Raw genomic sequence first — 17,303 nt, 5'->3', positions numbered from 1 at the left:
ACTTTCCTTTATCCTATCCATGACAGAAGGTTATGAAGATTACCAAGGTTACCTCTATTTTACTCATGTAAAAATTGTTTCAGAGTCTAAATAAGTTGTGGATAAACAGGTAATATATATTAGAGCTGAGATTTGAACTCAGGTGCTTCTAACTCAAATTTTATATTCTCAGGGATATTTAAACAATATAAAACCAAGACACATACCTGCAATCTTATGACAGAAAGATTAGTCAATAAAAGATACAGAAACAGTACAAGTTCTTTTTTGAAGCTAAGTATTTTTTTCAAGGTCTCTGAACCAATAACTGACTTAGCTATGACACAAATATTTGGATTTCCAGTTCAGTGTTTTTTTACTGTGTTGTCACCAATGTGATCATATTATTTTAAATAAACCCAAATTTCATGTCTGTAGAATATTTAGCTAACACTTTTCTTCCTTGTTGAGTTACATTTTTTGGTGTGTGTGGGGAGGCTTAAGTATATTTTTATTGTTTCAGTTTATATTACATTTATTATTATAAACTGCCTCAAATTCTTTTGGGAAATATGTGGGATCTAAGCCCTCAAAATCTATACGGCATAAGTAGATAAATAAACTTATGTTGTTCTACTTACTTTTTTATATAAGTCACAGTTATTCCCTAGAGTGGCACCTCTGCACCAGAATACTTTCCCTATACTCAAGTACCTTCAGATACCTTTTCCCTATCTGCATTCAAGAATAGATTTTTTTTTCACATTCTGCTTAAGACACTCTGAAAGAATCTTCCTCAAACCCTCACTCAAAAACAAAAAGTTCCCATTCAGCTACACTGTGAAAATTCTCACTTCCTTTAAAATATTTCTGCTCTTCTAAAATTCCAAATTATCTCCACTAAATAAGAAAGTTGTAAAATAAAACAAAGTTCTGAAGCTCTTCTAGGACATGTGCTTCATTTTTTTGTTGTTGTTTTCTGCAACCTTGAGTTTGCTGCAGCCACCATGCTGAATAACATGTGTGTCAACAATGTAGCTATATCATAATATATATATAACAGTATATATGTAATAGAATATATTCACATTACTGAGTACTACCATACATACAAAAGTTACTAATGCATATATCAGATTGAGATTTAGGGCTTTTCAAAAACAGTGTAAAGAAATATGTATTTTGCTGAGAAATACAATTAATTACTAAAACTTACACATTCCCAGAATCAGTTTTCTTCCTTGTTTTAATCAATTTCACATGCATTTTATATGAACTGACTTTAACACACCTTTACATCATTTAGAAAGTCCCAGCTGATTATACACTTAGGCCTAAATAGTAGTTACACAAAGTCTAATCATACCAAAATATGCAAAAGAACAAGCTGCATCAGGAAAAACTGGTCCTAAACTCTTGAGATTTAATTAAAATTTTTTAACAGAGTCCATGGGAGCAAATGTCCAAGTGTTACTATAATTTGGGTTCCTAGTCCACTGTACATGCTAGAATAAAGTTCTTAGCTTCTTTTACTGCAAAAAAAAAAAAAAGCAGGTCTCTTAAGTCCTTAATAAAGTTTGAAACCATATCTTACAGTTTCCTAACATTGATAGTAGAAATGCAAAAGCAAAGAACTATTTTATTTCTTTCTAAGAGGTCTAGGTTTTTATACCATTAAGATTTAGGTCTCAATTTTGGAGCAAAGCAAGTTTGATAATCCACAATTTAATCTGATATCTAAAATAAAATGCTTTTATGTGGAAATTACTAAATAGTCCACAAGAGGGCACACTTTCAACTCCTGGGAACAAATGGAAAACTTAAAAAATTTAGATTTCTTCTTTTACTAGTACACTGAAATCAGGACAGATTCATCATTAGAAAGCAAGAGATCTTGTGTATTTTTATTTAAATACACACATGGAAACTTTTTGGAGCACATAAAATATATGAAAAGTGAGAGTGATAAGACTTCTACATTAACATTAAAATCATAAAAGTATGTAATAGCCTTAGCCATTTTTGTTTTGTTAACCATTTGGAATTTGGCTGTCCTAAAAATCTTTTTAAGAAACTGGCTACTTGAACTTTTTTTAAATATGTTTTACTTGTAGATGAACACAATATCTTTATTTATTTTTATGTGGTACTGAGGATCGAACCCAGTGGCTCACATGTGCAAGGCAAGTGCTTTACCACTGAGCCACAACTCCAGCCCCGACTACTTGGACTTTTGATCCTCTTATGTGATACATTCCTTGTGAACAATTTTTTTGGGGGGTGGGTACTAGGGACTGAACCCAGGGCGCTTTATCGCTGAGCCATATCCCCAGTTCTTTTTTAATGTTTTACAGACAGGGTCTGAGTTGCTTAAGGCCTCACTAAGTTACTGAGGCTGGCTTTGAACTTATACACCACCGCACCTGGCTTAATCATTTCATTTTTCAAGACAACTTGGCATAAGAACAAATGGTATGAATATGGTTCAGAAACTTTAGAAAATGCTTCCAGCTGAACAGGTAAGATTATTAATTAAAGTACCTGAGAGAGCAACTGTGAAAGGATACATATAGAAGATAAGCAAAAAAAAAAAAAAAAAAAAATCAAGGATCACTTATGCATCATCTGCATCCTGGTCTATTGTACTGTACCCTTTTCAAAGATATCATACTCTTCTCTCTCTTGTACCAATTTTCATTTATTGAATCATTCCAATCTGCATAAAATATCTATTACCAACAAAAAAAATGTCTTGACACCTCCTTCCCCCTCCAATAACTGCTGCTGTTCACAGCAAAATTCTTTCTGCTGTCTACTTTTTCTTGAACTCACACCACGTGTACTTTCATTCTCATCATTCCACCTAATGTCCCACCATAGTAACTGCTAGACTTCATATGATTTGACCTAGCATTTAACACAATTTATGATGCTCTTCTTTACTTGTTTTCCTTGGACTATACTGCCTATTCCTGAATCCTTTTCTGATTCCTGTCCGTATCCTCATCTTCCTGTCCTTATTTCCTTGTTGATCTCATTTATCATTTCTTGATTTTAAAAGAACACATCTATGCTAATGCCTCCCAAATTCACATCCACCAACTGATAATTCCCTGGTATAGTACATTCATATATGCAACTCCCTAATCAACAATTACAACTTTATGTTCAGTAAGTGCAAATGTAGAACAAAGGTTGACACAATCTTACTATTAATTTTTGAGGATACTATTTATATACTTTAGATACAAAACGTTTGCAAATATTTTCTCCCAGTCTTTTGCTTGTCTTTTCATTTTGTTAACATAATATTTTGAAAAGATTAATTAATTATATATATATGTGTGTATTTATTTATTTATTTAGTTGTAGGTGAACACAATACCTTTATTATTTTTTTTAAATGTGGTACTGAGGATTGAACCCAGTGCCTCACACTTGCGTGCTAGGCGAGTGCTCTACCACTGAGCCACAACCCCAGCCTGAGAGGATTAATTTAACGTCTAAGTCTAATTTACCAATTTGTTCTTTTCTGAATTGTAATTTGGGTGTTATAACTATGAAGTTCTTGTTTAACCCAACTCAAAAAGATTTTGTCCTATTTTCTTCAAGAATTTTTGTTACCTTTAAAAACTATAATCCTTTTGTTAATTTTTTATGTTGTATGAGGTATAAAACAAGTTTCGTTTTTTTTCTTTTTTCCCTTTTTGGATATAAACATACAATGTTTCCATCATTATTTGCTGAAAAGACTATCCACTCTACACTGAATGGAGTTACAACTTTGTACTGTTGTAAAACATTGTTTACCATACATAAGTGGGTCTATTTTTTGACCCTTTACTCTGATCAATCAATACATTTTTCTACCTTGATCACAAATACCATATTGTCTTGATTACTATCAATTTGTAATGAGTCTTGTAATTAAGATACCATTGGTTCCTATTTGTTCTCCTCCTGCCCCAAACTGCTCAGGTAGTTTTTTCATATTTTTATATATGAAATCATCTTACCAATTTCTTTTTTAAAAGCATATATAAATATATATATTGTAGATAGACACAATACCTTTATTTACTTATCTTTATGTGATGCTGAGGATCAAACTTAGGGCCTCACACTTGTTAGGTGAGCACTCTACCACCAAGCCACAATCCCAGCCCCCATCTTACCAATTTCTAAAAAATTATTTGGATTATGATAAGTATGATGTACAGTCTATATGTCAATTTGGGTAGAAGTGACATCTTAATAATAAAATCTTCTGATCTACAATGTATATCTCCACTTACGTAGATTTTGTTTAATTTTTCCTAGCAACATTTTCTAGTTTTCAATCTATTCTGCATTCACATTTTTGGCAAATTCATCACTAAGCATTACAAATTTCTGATGCAACTGCAACTGAAAACATTTCCGATTTCCAACTTTTCATGGCTAGTATGCAAAAATATAATTGAATACTGTAAATTAATCTATATATTTAAAACTTACTAACCTCAAATATTAATTCTGGTATTTTTTTTAAGAGAGAGTGAGAGGAGAGAGAGAGAGAGAGAGAGAGAGAGAGAGAGAGAGAGAGAGAGAGAGAGAGAGAGAATTTTTTTAATATATATATATATTTTTTTTTTTGGTTCTCGGAGGACACAACATCTTTGTTGGTATGTGGTGCTGAGGATTGAACCCGGGCCGCACGCATACCAGACGAGCGCGCTACCACCTGAGCCACATTCCCAGCCCCCTGGTATTTGTTTTGTACATCCACTGGATTTTCTCCATAAAAGATCATATTGATCATGATGGATGCTAAAATCTGGCAAATACTTTTTCTGCATCTAGGGAGATAATCATTTCCCCCTGTTTCAGTTTGTCAGGTGAATTACATGGCTTTGATTTTGAAATGTTAAAGCAACTTTCAGAAATAAATTCTACTCAACAATCACGTATTATCTATTTTATATATGGCTGGATTTAGTTACTATTTTGTTTAAAATTTTTGCATCCTTATCCATGAGACACTGGCCTCTCATGGGTTTTTTTCTTCTGATAACCTTTGATTAGAGATGATGTTCGTTTCATGAAATGAACTGAGAAGCATTCTATCCTATCCAAATTTCTGGACAAGCAAGTTGTCTGGCAGTGTTATAATTTCTTTAAATGTCTAGAGAATTAACAGGACCCCGAAAGCCCAGGAAATAGTACCAAGATTTAATAAATGGGGTGGTATCAAATTTAAAAGCTTCTGCACAGCAAAGGAAACAATTAGGAAAGTGAAGAGAGAATCTACAGAATGGAAGAAAATCTTTGCTCATTCCTCTCTGACAGAGGATTAACATCTAGAATGCATAAAGAACTCAAAAAACTTAACACCCCAAAACTTGAAATAACCCAATTAATAAATGGGCAAATGAATTAGATACTTTTTTTTAAGATACTTCTTAAAAGAAATACAAGTAGCCAATAAATAAATACTCATTAGCAATTAGGGAAATACAAATTGAAACTACACTGAGATTTTATCTCACACCAGTCAGAATGGCAGTCATCAAGAATAAAAACAAGGGGCTGTGGATGTGGCTCAGGCGGTAGTGCGCTCGCCTGGCATGCGTGCAGCCCAGGTTCGATCTTCAGCACCACATACAAACAAAGATGTTGTGTCTGCCAAGAACTGAAAAATAAATATTTAAAAAAAATTCTCTCTCTGTCTCTCTCTCTCTCTGTCTCTCCTCTTTCTTAAAAAAAAAAAAAAAAAAGAATAAAAACAAGGGCTAGAGTTGTGGCTCAGTGGTAAAGCACTTACCTAGCATGTGTGAGGCAATGGGTTCGATTCTCAGCACCACATTAAAAAAAAAGGTCCATTGACAACTAAAAAATATTTTTAAAAAAGAATACAAACAATAATAAATGCTGGAGAGAATGTAGAGAAAAAGAACACTTTTATGCTGTTGGTGGATTGTTAATTAGTACAACCACTATGGAAATCAGTATGAAGATACCTCAAAAGACTAGGAATGCAATCACTACAGGACCCAACTATACCACTCCTCGGTATTTATCTTAAAGAATTAAAGCCATCATACTAGAGTAATAAATGCTTACTTAGTTTTACAGGAGCACAACACACAATAGCCAAACTATGGAACCAGCATAGGTATCCATCAATGAATGAATGGATAAAGAAAACATGGTCTATATACAGAATGTAGTTTTATTGAGTCATAAAGAAAAATGAAATTGTGTCATTTGTAGAAAAATGGATGAAATTAGAGTCCAATATGTTGAAATAAATAGGCCAAACTCAGAAGGGTCATATTTTCACCCTATATTTGGAAGCTAGAAAGAAAAAAGGAAAAGGTGTGTGTGTGTGTGTGTGTGTGTGTGTGTGTGTGTGTGTGTGTGTGTGTAATCTCATGAAAATCAAAGGAAGATCAGTATAGGAAAGGGACCAGAGGATGGGAACAGGGGAGGATGGGGAGAAGTGTTAAGGAGTGATGTTATCCAAATTACATTGTTATATCATGTGCATGTACAAATATTTAACCACAAATTTTATCATTATGTACAACTATAATGTATACCAACTAAAAATAAATAAATCCAAGGCAGGGAGGGGAAGACACATGACAAAACAACTACCACAAAAACAACCAAACAAATCAAATCAACCAAAAAAATCTGAAGAATTATCAATAAAGTCATCTGGGCTCTGGGGCTTGGAGGTTTAATTATAAATTAATTTCTTTAATAGACACAGGGCATTAAAATTATCTATATGTACTTGACAAATGTTACTAGCTTTTGTCTTTAAAGGAGTCTGTTTATTTTACCTAAATTTTTGAATTTATAAGTATAAAATAAAATATTCCCCATCTTTTATGTACATATAGTGAGTGCTGTCACCTCTCTCACTCATGATATGGGTAACTTGAGCCTTCTTTTTTTCTGAACAGTCTGCCTTATCAATTTTATTTACCTTCTTAGCTTTCTTGACTTTTCATACTGTTTTCTGGTTTGATCTCATTTCTCTTCTTCTGTTTACTATGGGTTAAATCTGTTATGCTTTTTCTAGTTTCTTATGGAAACAACCAAGGCTACTAATTTAAGCATCTTCACTTTTTAATGCTATAAATTCCCACCATGTACTGCTTTAGTGGCATCCTACAAATCTGGATTTTTCAATATAGTTCCATCTAGCAGCTAGAGAGCAAAAATCCTTTCCTTACTCTTGTTTCTAGGGGAAAAACATTTCTCCATTACATATGATTTGGTTGTAGGTTTCTACAAGATTTCTTTTATCAGATTTATTTCACCAAGAACTTTCATTTTGAATAGGCATTGGATTGTTTATTTTTTAGTTGTAGATGGACACAACATCTTTATTTATTTATTTTTATGTGGGGCTGAGGAATTGAACCCAGTGCCTCATACATACAAGGCAAGTGCTCTACCACTGAGCTACAGCCCCAGACCTAGGCATTGGATTTTTAAAGATGCTTTTTAAATTCAGTGTAGATAACATACTTGTTATCCTTTATTTCTATTAATATAGTGGATTATAGTAATTAATTCTCTAATATTAAACCAATCTTAAATCCCTGGGTAAACCCCTAGTCATAATGTATTTTACACTGGTAAATTTGATTTGCTAATATTTAAGAATTTTGGCATCTACATCCATGAGGGATACTAACTACAGATTCTTTTCTTGTCATGTTTTGCCAGGTTTTGTATCAATGTTATACCTACTTCCTGAGATGAGTTAGGAATTGTCCCTCTCCATTTGTTTACTTAGGTGCTGGGTTCTTGAGGGTCTTGCTAAGTTTCTAAGGCTGGCCTCAAACTTGTGATACTTTCTGCTGCAGCCTCCTGGAGTCCCTGGGATTACAGGTGTGTGCCACCATGCCTGGCTTCCTCTATTTAAAAAAAAAAAAAAAAAAAAAAAGTCTAAGAGTGATCATAGTATTTCTTTATTCTTTTGCATATAGTAGCATCTGTAGCAATTTGCTCTTTCATTTCATTTTGGTGATTTGTATTTTTCTTATTTTTGATTAGTGTTGCTAGTGGGCTTATCAATTTCACCAAATTTTTACAAGAATCAACTTTAAAATTTTTCTTTATTGTGTGCTTGTTTCCTGTTTCACTAATTTCTGCTCAATTTTTTTTGTTATTTCCTTCCTTCTTATATTCATCGGAGAGAGTAAAATGTATATGTTAAACAGTATAGAAATGTTCATAAAAATGTGCTCAGAGGCTCAAATTGGAAACAATTAAATATTCATCAACAGGAGGCTGGTTATATGAATTTTGGTATATTTCCACAAGAGAATACTATCCAGGCATAAAAAGGATGGGGGTACTTATACACAAAATATAGATGGCTCTTATAAACATGCTGAATGAAAAAAATGAATGTTTTTTAAAATCATATGCACTGAATAATTCCATTTGTAGTAAACAGGCAAAACCAATCAAAGGTGGAGGGGAAAAAATAAATAAATAACAATAGAATGGCGCTTTGTAGATCTGACTGCAAAGGAACATGTGAAAACTTTCTGATGTCATGAAATGTTCTAAATCATGATATAAAAACTTGCCAAAACTTATAAAGCCAAGATTTCTACAATTTGATATATATATATATATATAAAAATATATATATATTATCAAGCTCCAAAAAATCATAAAGGTAATAATGGTAATAATAACTGAGCAGTGGTAGAAGACATGGGCAGAAATATAGATAAACTAAAATGACAGCAGGTTGATGACTTAAGTTGGATATGAGTACTAGGCATTCCTATATTCTTTACACCCTGCATATATTCCAATTTTCTACAACAAAAAGTTCTTTTAAAACTTGAGGAAACTTTCTGTCAGTTTCAAAATACTATTATTTCATGGTTAGGTCAGCATTAATTAATGTTGTTGTTGTTGTTGTTGCTGTTTAACTTATGACCCATAACTGCTAAAACCAAGTTTCCCTCTATTTCTGAAATCAGTTTCAAAAATCCATAAATGAATTCAAGAAACCATATTACATAATCACTAAATAATATAATTAATAAATGAAAAAAAAGATAGAAGGATAACTTTCCAGGTATAATAAACTTTTGAAAAATCCATTCAATCCTGGAAAGTTTAAACAGCTTCTTACTACAGACCTAAAGTTCCAAATTTATTAAATAGTTCAATTTACCGGAAAAGAAGAAATAAATGGAGAAAAGTGATTTCTGACTCATATTACCTATAATAATCTTTTAATAATATTTATGGACCCTTCTACCATGTCATTTTATGGAACTTATGCATATAAATTGAGTATGATCTAAATTAAGGATGTATTTTTTCCTAAAGTAATATGCCATTATTTAATGAAATAATCATAACACATAGGTTTTGATGACATCAAATATCATGTCCCTTCTGTATATAAAATGAAAAAAAATAGTTTTTTAAATTCTGTCATTAATTGTTCATTAGGAAAAATGGCATTTCAAAATTTAACTAAGGTTTCTAGTTTATTTAATTGTCAGTTAAGCAAATGTTTTCTATGAAAACAATGATTATTTTTTTAAAAAAAAAGCAACAGTAATACATCCTGAGGCAGAAGGCTAATGGAAATACAGAAACAAATGACCTTGTGTGTTATAGTATAATTTCCAACATAATGATTCTAACAGCAAAAAAGCACCTGAAAAAACCCTTCAATTAAACCATAAACTCTCAAAATAACATTTAGCTCTTATTTATTTTTGTTTCTTGGTTTACCAAGTCCTAGAAAAATAGCTAGTGAATTCCGATGTACAGAATGTGTACAGCTGACTGATTTTTTTAATAAGTGATTAAAAAGAAATTATTTCATTTTACAGGGGATTACTGTTGTTTAGCAAATCTATGCAAAATTGGGAGTACAAAGAAGAGGGATGTAGGAAGACAGATATTTCAAATTATTTCAACACAATTATTACACATAAACACAAAAGTACATTAAACTTCAAAAAGAAACAAAACACTTTTAATTGCAACTGGAATAAGGAATTGCCTGAACTTGAGGAAGTTCTTTACCTTTACCTGATAATATTAAGTATTCTTATTACCATCTGATGAAACTTCAGGCTAATTCCCTTCTTTTTGCTTATCTGATTTTCAAAAAAGTAAATATGTATTCATTCTCATGCACTTAATAACTAACACTTAGAAAAGGGCCAGAACAGACATGATTAATATCCTAGTGGAGTCCAGTAGGGAATGATATGCTGAATAATCACATATAATATATAATTACATGTTGTGATAAATTCCATAACAAGAACAATAATGGATGATTTTATTAATGGCTGGCATTGTTCTAACAGATTTATTATTTTATTTCAGGTAATCTTTATCCTGTGAAATAGGTATTACTTTTATTTCTTCAATTTACAATAGTAATAACTGTGGTACACAAAAGTTAAGTAACTTGTCCAAGAGTCGATTACAGATTCTGGACTCTTAACATTCCAGAATCCTAGCTCTTTTTAAAATGAAAAGAACAAGGCATTCTGAGAGAAGAAAAAAAAGGTAAGTTTATGTTAGGGAAAGAGTATTTCACTGAGGAAATCTCATGAATAAGAGTCTAAAAGGCAAAAGTGCAGGAGGAAATGGTGATGAGGAGTGATCAACATGCTCAATCCCCGAAGGACAGACCTTAGAACAAAAGAAAAAAGATTATGGGGTTGGAACATAATTAATGATTGACACAAGATTAGGGGAAAAAGGTATGAACGGGTTAAGATTTCCGTGTGATTTTGCTTGATTGATGCCACTTAAAAAAGTTATCTACTGGCTATTTACACACATATTATAGTTTACTAAGCACACTATATTTGTTTCTCTCTTTTCACATAAAGTTGTATATTGTCATTTGAAATGTTAACTTGAATTACAACAAATCTGACTACAGAATTTGGTACAGCTCTAAGGCCCTGGAACAATGATTTTTAAAAATAAAGCTAGAAAAGCAATTAGGTCCACATGAAATGCTACTATGGAACATTTAAAAGGAATAAATTATTACTACATAAAATAACTTAGAGATCTGAAGGAAATTATGCTGAGTGGAAAAATGTCAAACTCAAAAGGTTACATACTGTATGATACCATTTATGTAACATTATTGAACAACACCATAGAGAACAGATTAGTGATTTCCAGGGGTTACAGATGAACAGTACAGGTATATGGATATAAAGTGATAGAACAGCATAAGGGAGTGGTTCGTGCAGTGATGGAATAGTCTTGTACAGTCCATGTGGCAGTGGTTACATGTAGCAATATATACACAAAACTATATGAAATCCCCCACTCTAAATAGTTCATGCACAGCTGATTGAATCTGAACAACCTCTTAAATTATACCAACATCAATATCCTGGTTTTGAAAAGTGGTACAGTTATGCAAAATGTTACTATTGAAAGAAGCTGAGTAAAGGATGTGTCTGACCTCCCTATACATTTTTTTCAACTAGAACCTATACTTATTTTCAAAATAAAAACATTTTTTATCAATTATGGACTCTGTGTTCTATACAGAACATAGTTCCTAAGAATTTACAGATGTTCCTTGACTTCACATCCAGATAAATCCATCATAAACTGAAAATATCATAATTTCAAAATGTATTTAATATACCTACATACACAGTACACTGTAGAGGGTTGGCTGTTTATCCTCATGATGGCATGGCCAAATAGGAACTGTAGTCTGCTGCCATTGCCCAGCATCAAGAAAGGATTATACACATCATTAGCTGGAGAAAAAATTCAAAATTCAAAACTCAAAAGTATGGTTTCTACTAAACGCCTATTGATTTTACACCATCATTAACAATCAAACCATTTTAAGTAGGGGGCCATCTGTACAAGCTTTGTGAACAAAATTAAAAATTAAGCTGATTTAGAAAATTTTCATAGCAATTTATAGACAAAACTGTTTTCCTAAAAGTTTTAAATGTTTTAACATTTTTTAGATTGAAGAGATATAATTTCAAACTTTAAAAGTTATATGATTAGTATAAGAAAATACCATAATCCTTACTCAGAATCACCAATTCTTTTTATCTTGTCCCATCTGCTTTAATATTCACAATTTCTCTCTCTTTCTATGTGTGAGTATGCAAACATATGCACATGCATCCCCGTGAACCATCTGAGAGCACGTTGGAGATATCAAGGACCACTCACCCATTTACTTTCATATGAACTGTCTTAAAACAGTCTCTCAACCTTTTCCTGGAACCACAGGTCAGGCTGGTCGACTACTCTGGTCTTTCAGACAAGGCAGAGGCACAAACAAGTGCTTTTCAAGCCTCTGTTGATGTCACATCCATTCAATTCAGTGGTCAAAACAAGTTCTTTAGCCAAATTCAAAGTCAAGGGCAGGGAAATACTCTTGCATAGTTACATAGCAAAGGGTATGGATACAGGAAGGGGCAAGGAACTGGGATTATTAATGCAATTTATCAAATCCACTGAACCCTAGGTATTCAAAGATGGGAGTTGGTATTTTAAAAATATTTCAGGTGATTCTGACACATGTCAATTAAAGTTACTAGGCTCCAAATATTGCTGAGCCTTACCAATAAATTTCTAAATTCAGTAGATCTTGATTAACACACAAGACTACATTTCTAACAATTTCCCCACATGATACTGATGCTGTTGATTCAAGAACAACACTAATAACCAATGAGTTAGGAGATAAGGAAAGACTTCTAGGAAAGATAGATCTGTAATTAATTATCAAAGGTTGATAGGAAAGAAGACTAAAAAGAATATTCTGGGTAGAGGGAAAAATAGATGCACAGGCAAATGATGTGAAACTGCACAATAGGTTTAAGAAACTTTAAGTTCTTCAAAATGAACAGAATTGAAAGGTAGGAGAGTGAGTAGGTTAAAAAAAATTAGCAGGAAAGATTATGGAAAAGCCTCATGTGCTAAGGAATCCAAATATGCTTGAGAATTATAGGGAGCCACAAAAGGATTTTTGTATTGACAGAATAACATAAACAAAACTAGTATTAGAACATGCTCTATAGAAATGCTATGGAAGATGCAGAAGTCTTCAAACTGTATATAGAAAGACCAGTAAGTAGGAAATATATCGATGAAGCAATGAGACTCTGAATAAAGACAGGACAAAGTGATAGAAAGAGATGAACATACAAAGATCAGAGAGACAAACATGGTGACTGCTTGGATGTGGAAAATGAGACCGAATAATCTAAGACAACTTTAAGGGTTTGCCTTGGGAATGGGAGGGTGTAAACACACACATTCATGAACACATGCTAATACACATCACATTCTACTTAATTCCATACAGAGTTGTGGCATTTTATCAGAAAACCACATATGATGAAAATAAACCTAAAAAATTGAGAGCAAATGATACATTTAGATAGAGAAGCAAAATTAAAATGGCACACAGAAAAGCACATCATATTGTTCTTCAAACTCCAAGAACTGGACCCCAAAATGGGGCTTAGGTTTCTTGGATAGTAGGGCAAAGAAGAAATGCCCTGTCAGTAAAATAAAACAACTGGCAGATGTTCAAAAGCATACCTTTTCTAAGATGCTATTAATTGTGAGAAATTTCACCAATAAGCCTTCTTAAAGCAGACTGAATGATATAATGGAGAAAGTCCTTAATGGCCCTTCTAAAAACTCAGAGATCTGTTTTGGGTAAGTTTTTCCTTCTATAAAAATCATCTCTTAAAAAAAAAAGCACAATTCAGGGCATGTAAAATTACATGGGGCCCAAATAATGAAATATATGCATGCAGATCTCTAATGATATGGTTTACCTAATAGCAAATATTAAAATATTCAGAGGAATGGACAGAATGCCACCCAGTCAGTACTCCATTAACATATTTTCTCAAAATTGGGCTTCTGAAAAATCCAGATGGCTAAGAGTACCTAGTTGAAAGCAACATTTGGTATTATTAAGGGCAGAAGTATATATTTTATCATTCAATCAGGAAAAATAAAAAGATAGTTTTTAAAAACTTAAGAAGTTTATCTAAAATAAGCTTCTACACAGAAGCCTCAGAGAGGCTAGACTCTTCTTCAAAATAAAGTCTGACTGTGCTCTAATAGATGAATAAATAAATGAATAAATGAGTGAGAGAATTATGACTGCAAATTTCTAAACCAGTGCCATTACCTATAGATAAATGCTATACATTGAAATGTTCAGAATCTAAAAGCAAAAGTTGATAAAACACCTTACTCCAGGCAATATTTTGTAATGCCCATAATGTTCAATACACTATGGATTCTCCTTTAAAGAAAGGAAAGATAAAAATTTATCAGGTTGCCTAATTAAAGGCAATAAATGGCCTATATTCTGAGGTGCAGAAGGTGCTAGTTGCCTTTCAGTCTTTCCTCCACATTTAAAAGTGAGAATCATTACTTCATTTTAAAGATAAAAATAAACAAACCCCGAAACCAAATTTAAACTGTCCAAAGTATAATAACTAGTTACAAGGGAAGTAAAAACAAAAAACAGTTCATCAATCAGGTTTTTTTTAACACTTAAACAAAAAGATGTTCAACCTCACTCTTAATATGAGGATTGTAAATTAAAACTATGCTGAGTTAGCAAGCTTTTGAATCTTGGCCAACTTGGTAAGTGAAAAATGTTAAACACACTCTGTTGTTGTGACTGGGAAGAAAAAGGTACTTTTAACACATGGCTGGCTAGAATGCAAAAAGGAGTTGAAAATAACAACTATCTCACAAAATTACATATGTAATTTACCTTTTACCCTGAAATTCCAAATCTATGAATTTACCCTCCACAGATATGTAACATCATACACACAAGATTATTCATTAGCATATTCTTTGTAAATTAGATTGCAAAAAATTTAATACCCAAGCATAAGAAACTGATTGAATAAACTGGCACATTCATATGATGAAATATTATGTATCAGTTAAAAAGAACAAAAACCTTGGATATGGAGGAAATTCCGGGATATATTATATGAAAAAAGCGAGGCGTCAAAAAGTACATACAGAATACAATATTTTCTCTAATAAAGAAGGAAACCTATAAATATATATTGGTAATTGCTTGATTACAGAAGAAATCAGGAAAGATGAAATGGTAATCCACAAGAAAGGTGGGAATGTATCATACTGCAACTTCTGAATGCATCTTCCCAATTCTGACTTTTGGACTATGTATGTTACACTCAAAAGTCAACCCTTTTGATTACTGAACAAGAAGCAAATCCTACAACTGAACACAAACAACAAATAAACTTAACTGTGTATTCAATAATAACATAATCACACAGAAAAAATTCAATTCAAGTAATTTTGACAACAGTACTCTGAGAATATTTTTGGGTGTAGGGAATTGAAATGTGAAGCCCCCCCATCGCTGAAGTCAGTCAGCTGAGAATGTGTAAATGAGACCTGATATGGAAAAATGGTCTTTGCAAATGTAATAAAAGGATATCCAGATGAGATTATCCTTGATGTAGGGTAGGCCCTAAATCTAATGGTATTTTATTTATAAAAGACAGAATAGGGAGCTACAGTACAACCATGCAAAGAGGGCCATGTAAAGATACAGTCAGAGACTGGAGTTATGCAGCTACAAACCAAGAAATGCCTGGGGTCAGTAGAAACTGGAAGAAGCAGGAAAAGATTCTTTCCCAGAGTCTTTAGAGGGAGAATGCATCTGCTGACATTGATTTTTGACTTGTGGCCCTTAGAACTATTGAAAACACATTTCTGTTGTTTCAAGTTACCAAAATTTATGGTAATTTGTTAATATGAAATTAAATACTAAGATATATTCTAAGGACAAAAATAACTGAAAAGAAACTTTGAAATTTACCTAGTGTGATTTGTGCTGGCTATGCTATTGGTATAACAATTCTAATATAATGTTCAGGAAACCAAGTGAAGAATCTTTAAGAACAAAGGCACCACCATCAATGAACTACTGAGATCTGACCACTGAAATTGGTAAGAAGTCAATAAACGCCTTGAGAAAACCCATTTCAAAATCAGCAGGACATAAGAGCAGAAATTTAAGTAGGAGAGATATAAGAAAGAATGGGAGAAAAGAATAAAATAGTGAGTATAGACTGGTGTAACTGGGAATTAGAGGAAGAAAAAGAGTCAAGAGAAGGGGTTTTCATTTAAACTAGAGAAAAAACACGCAGTTTGTATTCTTATGAAAATGAGTGATTAAAGGGGAGAGAAAGCAATGAAATCAGGTGAGGGGAGAATTAATATCTTTGATATATGTGAGGATCGAGACCTACTACATGAGTGGATGGTCTAGTTTAGGAATCTAGGCAATTCCTATATGGTTAACAGAAGGAAAGGCAGAGTAATTTCTGGTTACAGAGACACAGGGTTGATAAATGAGATGATAAATAATAAGGAACTTGTGAAAATTTCTGAATACTCAGTCTCACTGAAACAGACTAAGTTTATCAGATAAAGATGGAAGAGGAGATTAAAGGTTTTTGAGGAATGGGGAAAAGTATAAAATAGGCATCTAGGAGTGGTACATATGCTGGGTAGCATTAACAATCCACTGCCATTAATTTAAAGTGAGACCAGTCATCAGGGTTTTACTGTTTTTCTCTAGTCCATTCAGCTTCAAGATAGCATACCATAGGAAAAAAAGAAAGAGAACAAAGGTACTGGGGATGTGTGTAAGAAAGTGGTTATGAATGACGTCTGAATTTAAGGTACAGTGAGGAAATTTCATAGGGATACTGGGGTAAAGAGAGACATCAACATTAGATACTTGTGGTGAATGTGTTCTCCAACTCTTTTATCGTTTGACTTCTGAGATGCTTGTCCCTTGTACCTCACTGATTGACTCTTCACTCTCTCTACTTTTTCCAATGGTTCATTATTTTTAGTTATTTCCCAACTGTGGCTACTTGGCCCTAAGTATACTTCCTTGAAAATTAACTTATTTTCATGGCATCCTAAAGACCTCTATGGCTTCATTATGTGAGAATTCACAGATAATTCCTTATAGGCATTATTAATTCTTACAGTACCAATATGTGAATGTATCAGTATGCTGGGCAACCATTCCCCTTAAAAGTGTTAGAACCTCAAATATTTCTAAAATGTAAGTCACCACTGGTACTCTTATAATTTCTATCACTGCTTTCATATATCAGTAATCCAAACTTACAGATATAAACTTTTGATTCTCTGTCATCTTCTAGATCACTAATCCATTCTTCATTTTCTACTCTTTGCTCTAATCCTTATTTTAAGAAATAAGACTA

General features: G+C 32.7%; 1 protein-coding gene across 5 annotated transcripts in view; it reads right to left on the bottom strand.

The window, feature by feature from the left end:
- The window catches only part of Nipbl (NIPBL cohesin loading factor), a 171,156-nt gene that overhangs the window by 106,247 nt on the left and 47,606 nt on the right, over positions 1 to 17,303 (bottom strand). The window contains exon 1 of one of the 5 annotated variants that reach the window (XM_021726576.3): positions 7,729 to 7,746. The exons of the other annotated variants lie outside the window; for them this stretch is intronic. The gene's annotated coding sequence lies outside the window, so the exon portion shown is untranslated. Of the gene's footprint in view, positions 1 to 7,728; positions 7,747 to 17,303 lie in introns of those variants that run through there. 5 annotated transcript variants of the gene reach the window in all.

The sequence above is a fragment of the Ictidomys tridecemlineatus genome, chromosome 1, assembly GCF_052094955.1.
Source record: "Ictidomys tridecemlineatus isolate mIctTri1 chromosome 1, mIctTri1.hap1, whole genome shotgun sequence".
Lineage (NCBI taxonomy): Eukaryota > Metazoa > Chordata > Mammalia > Rodentia > Sciuridae > Ictidomys > Ictidomys tridecemlineatus.
This window is presented reverse-complemented; position numbering and strand designations above follow the sequence as displayed.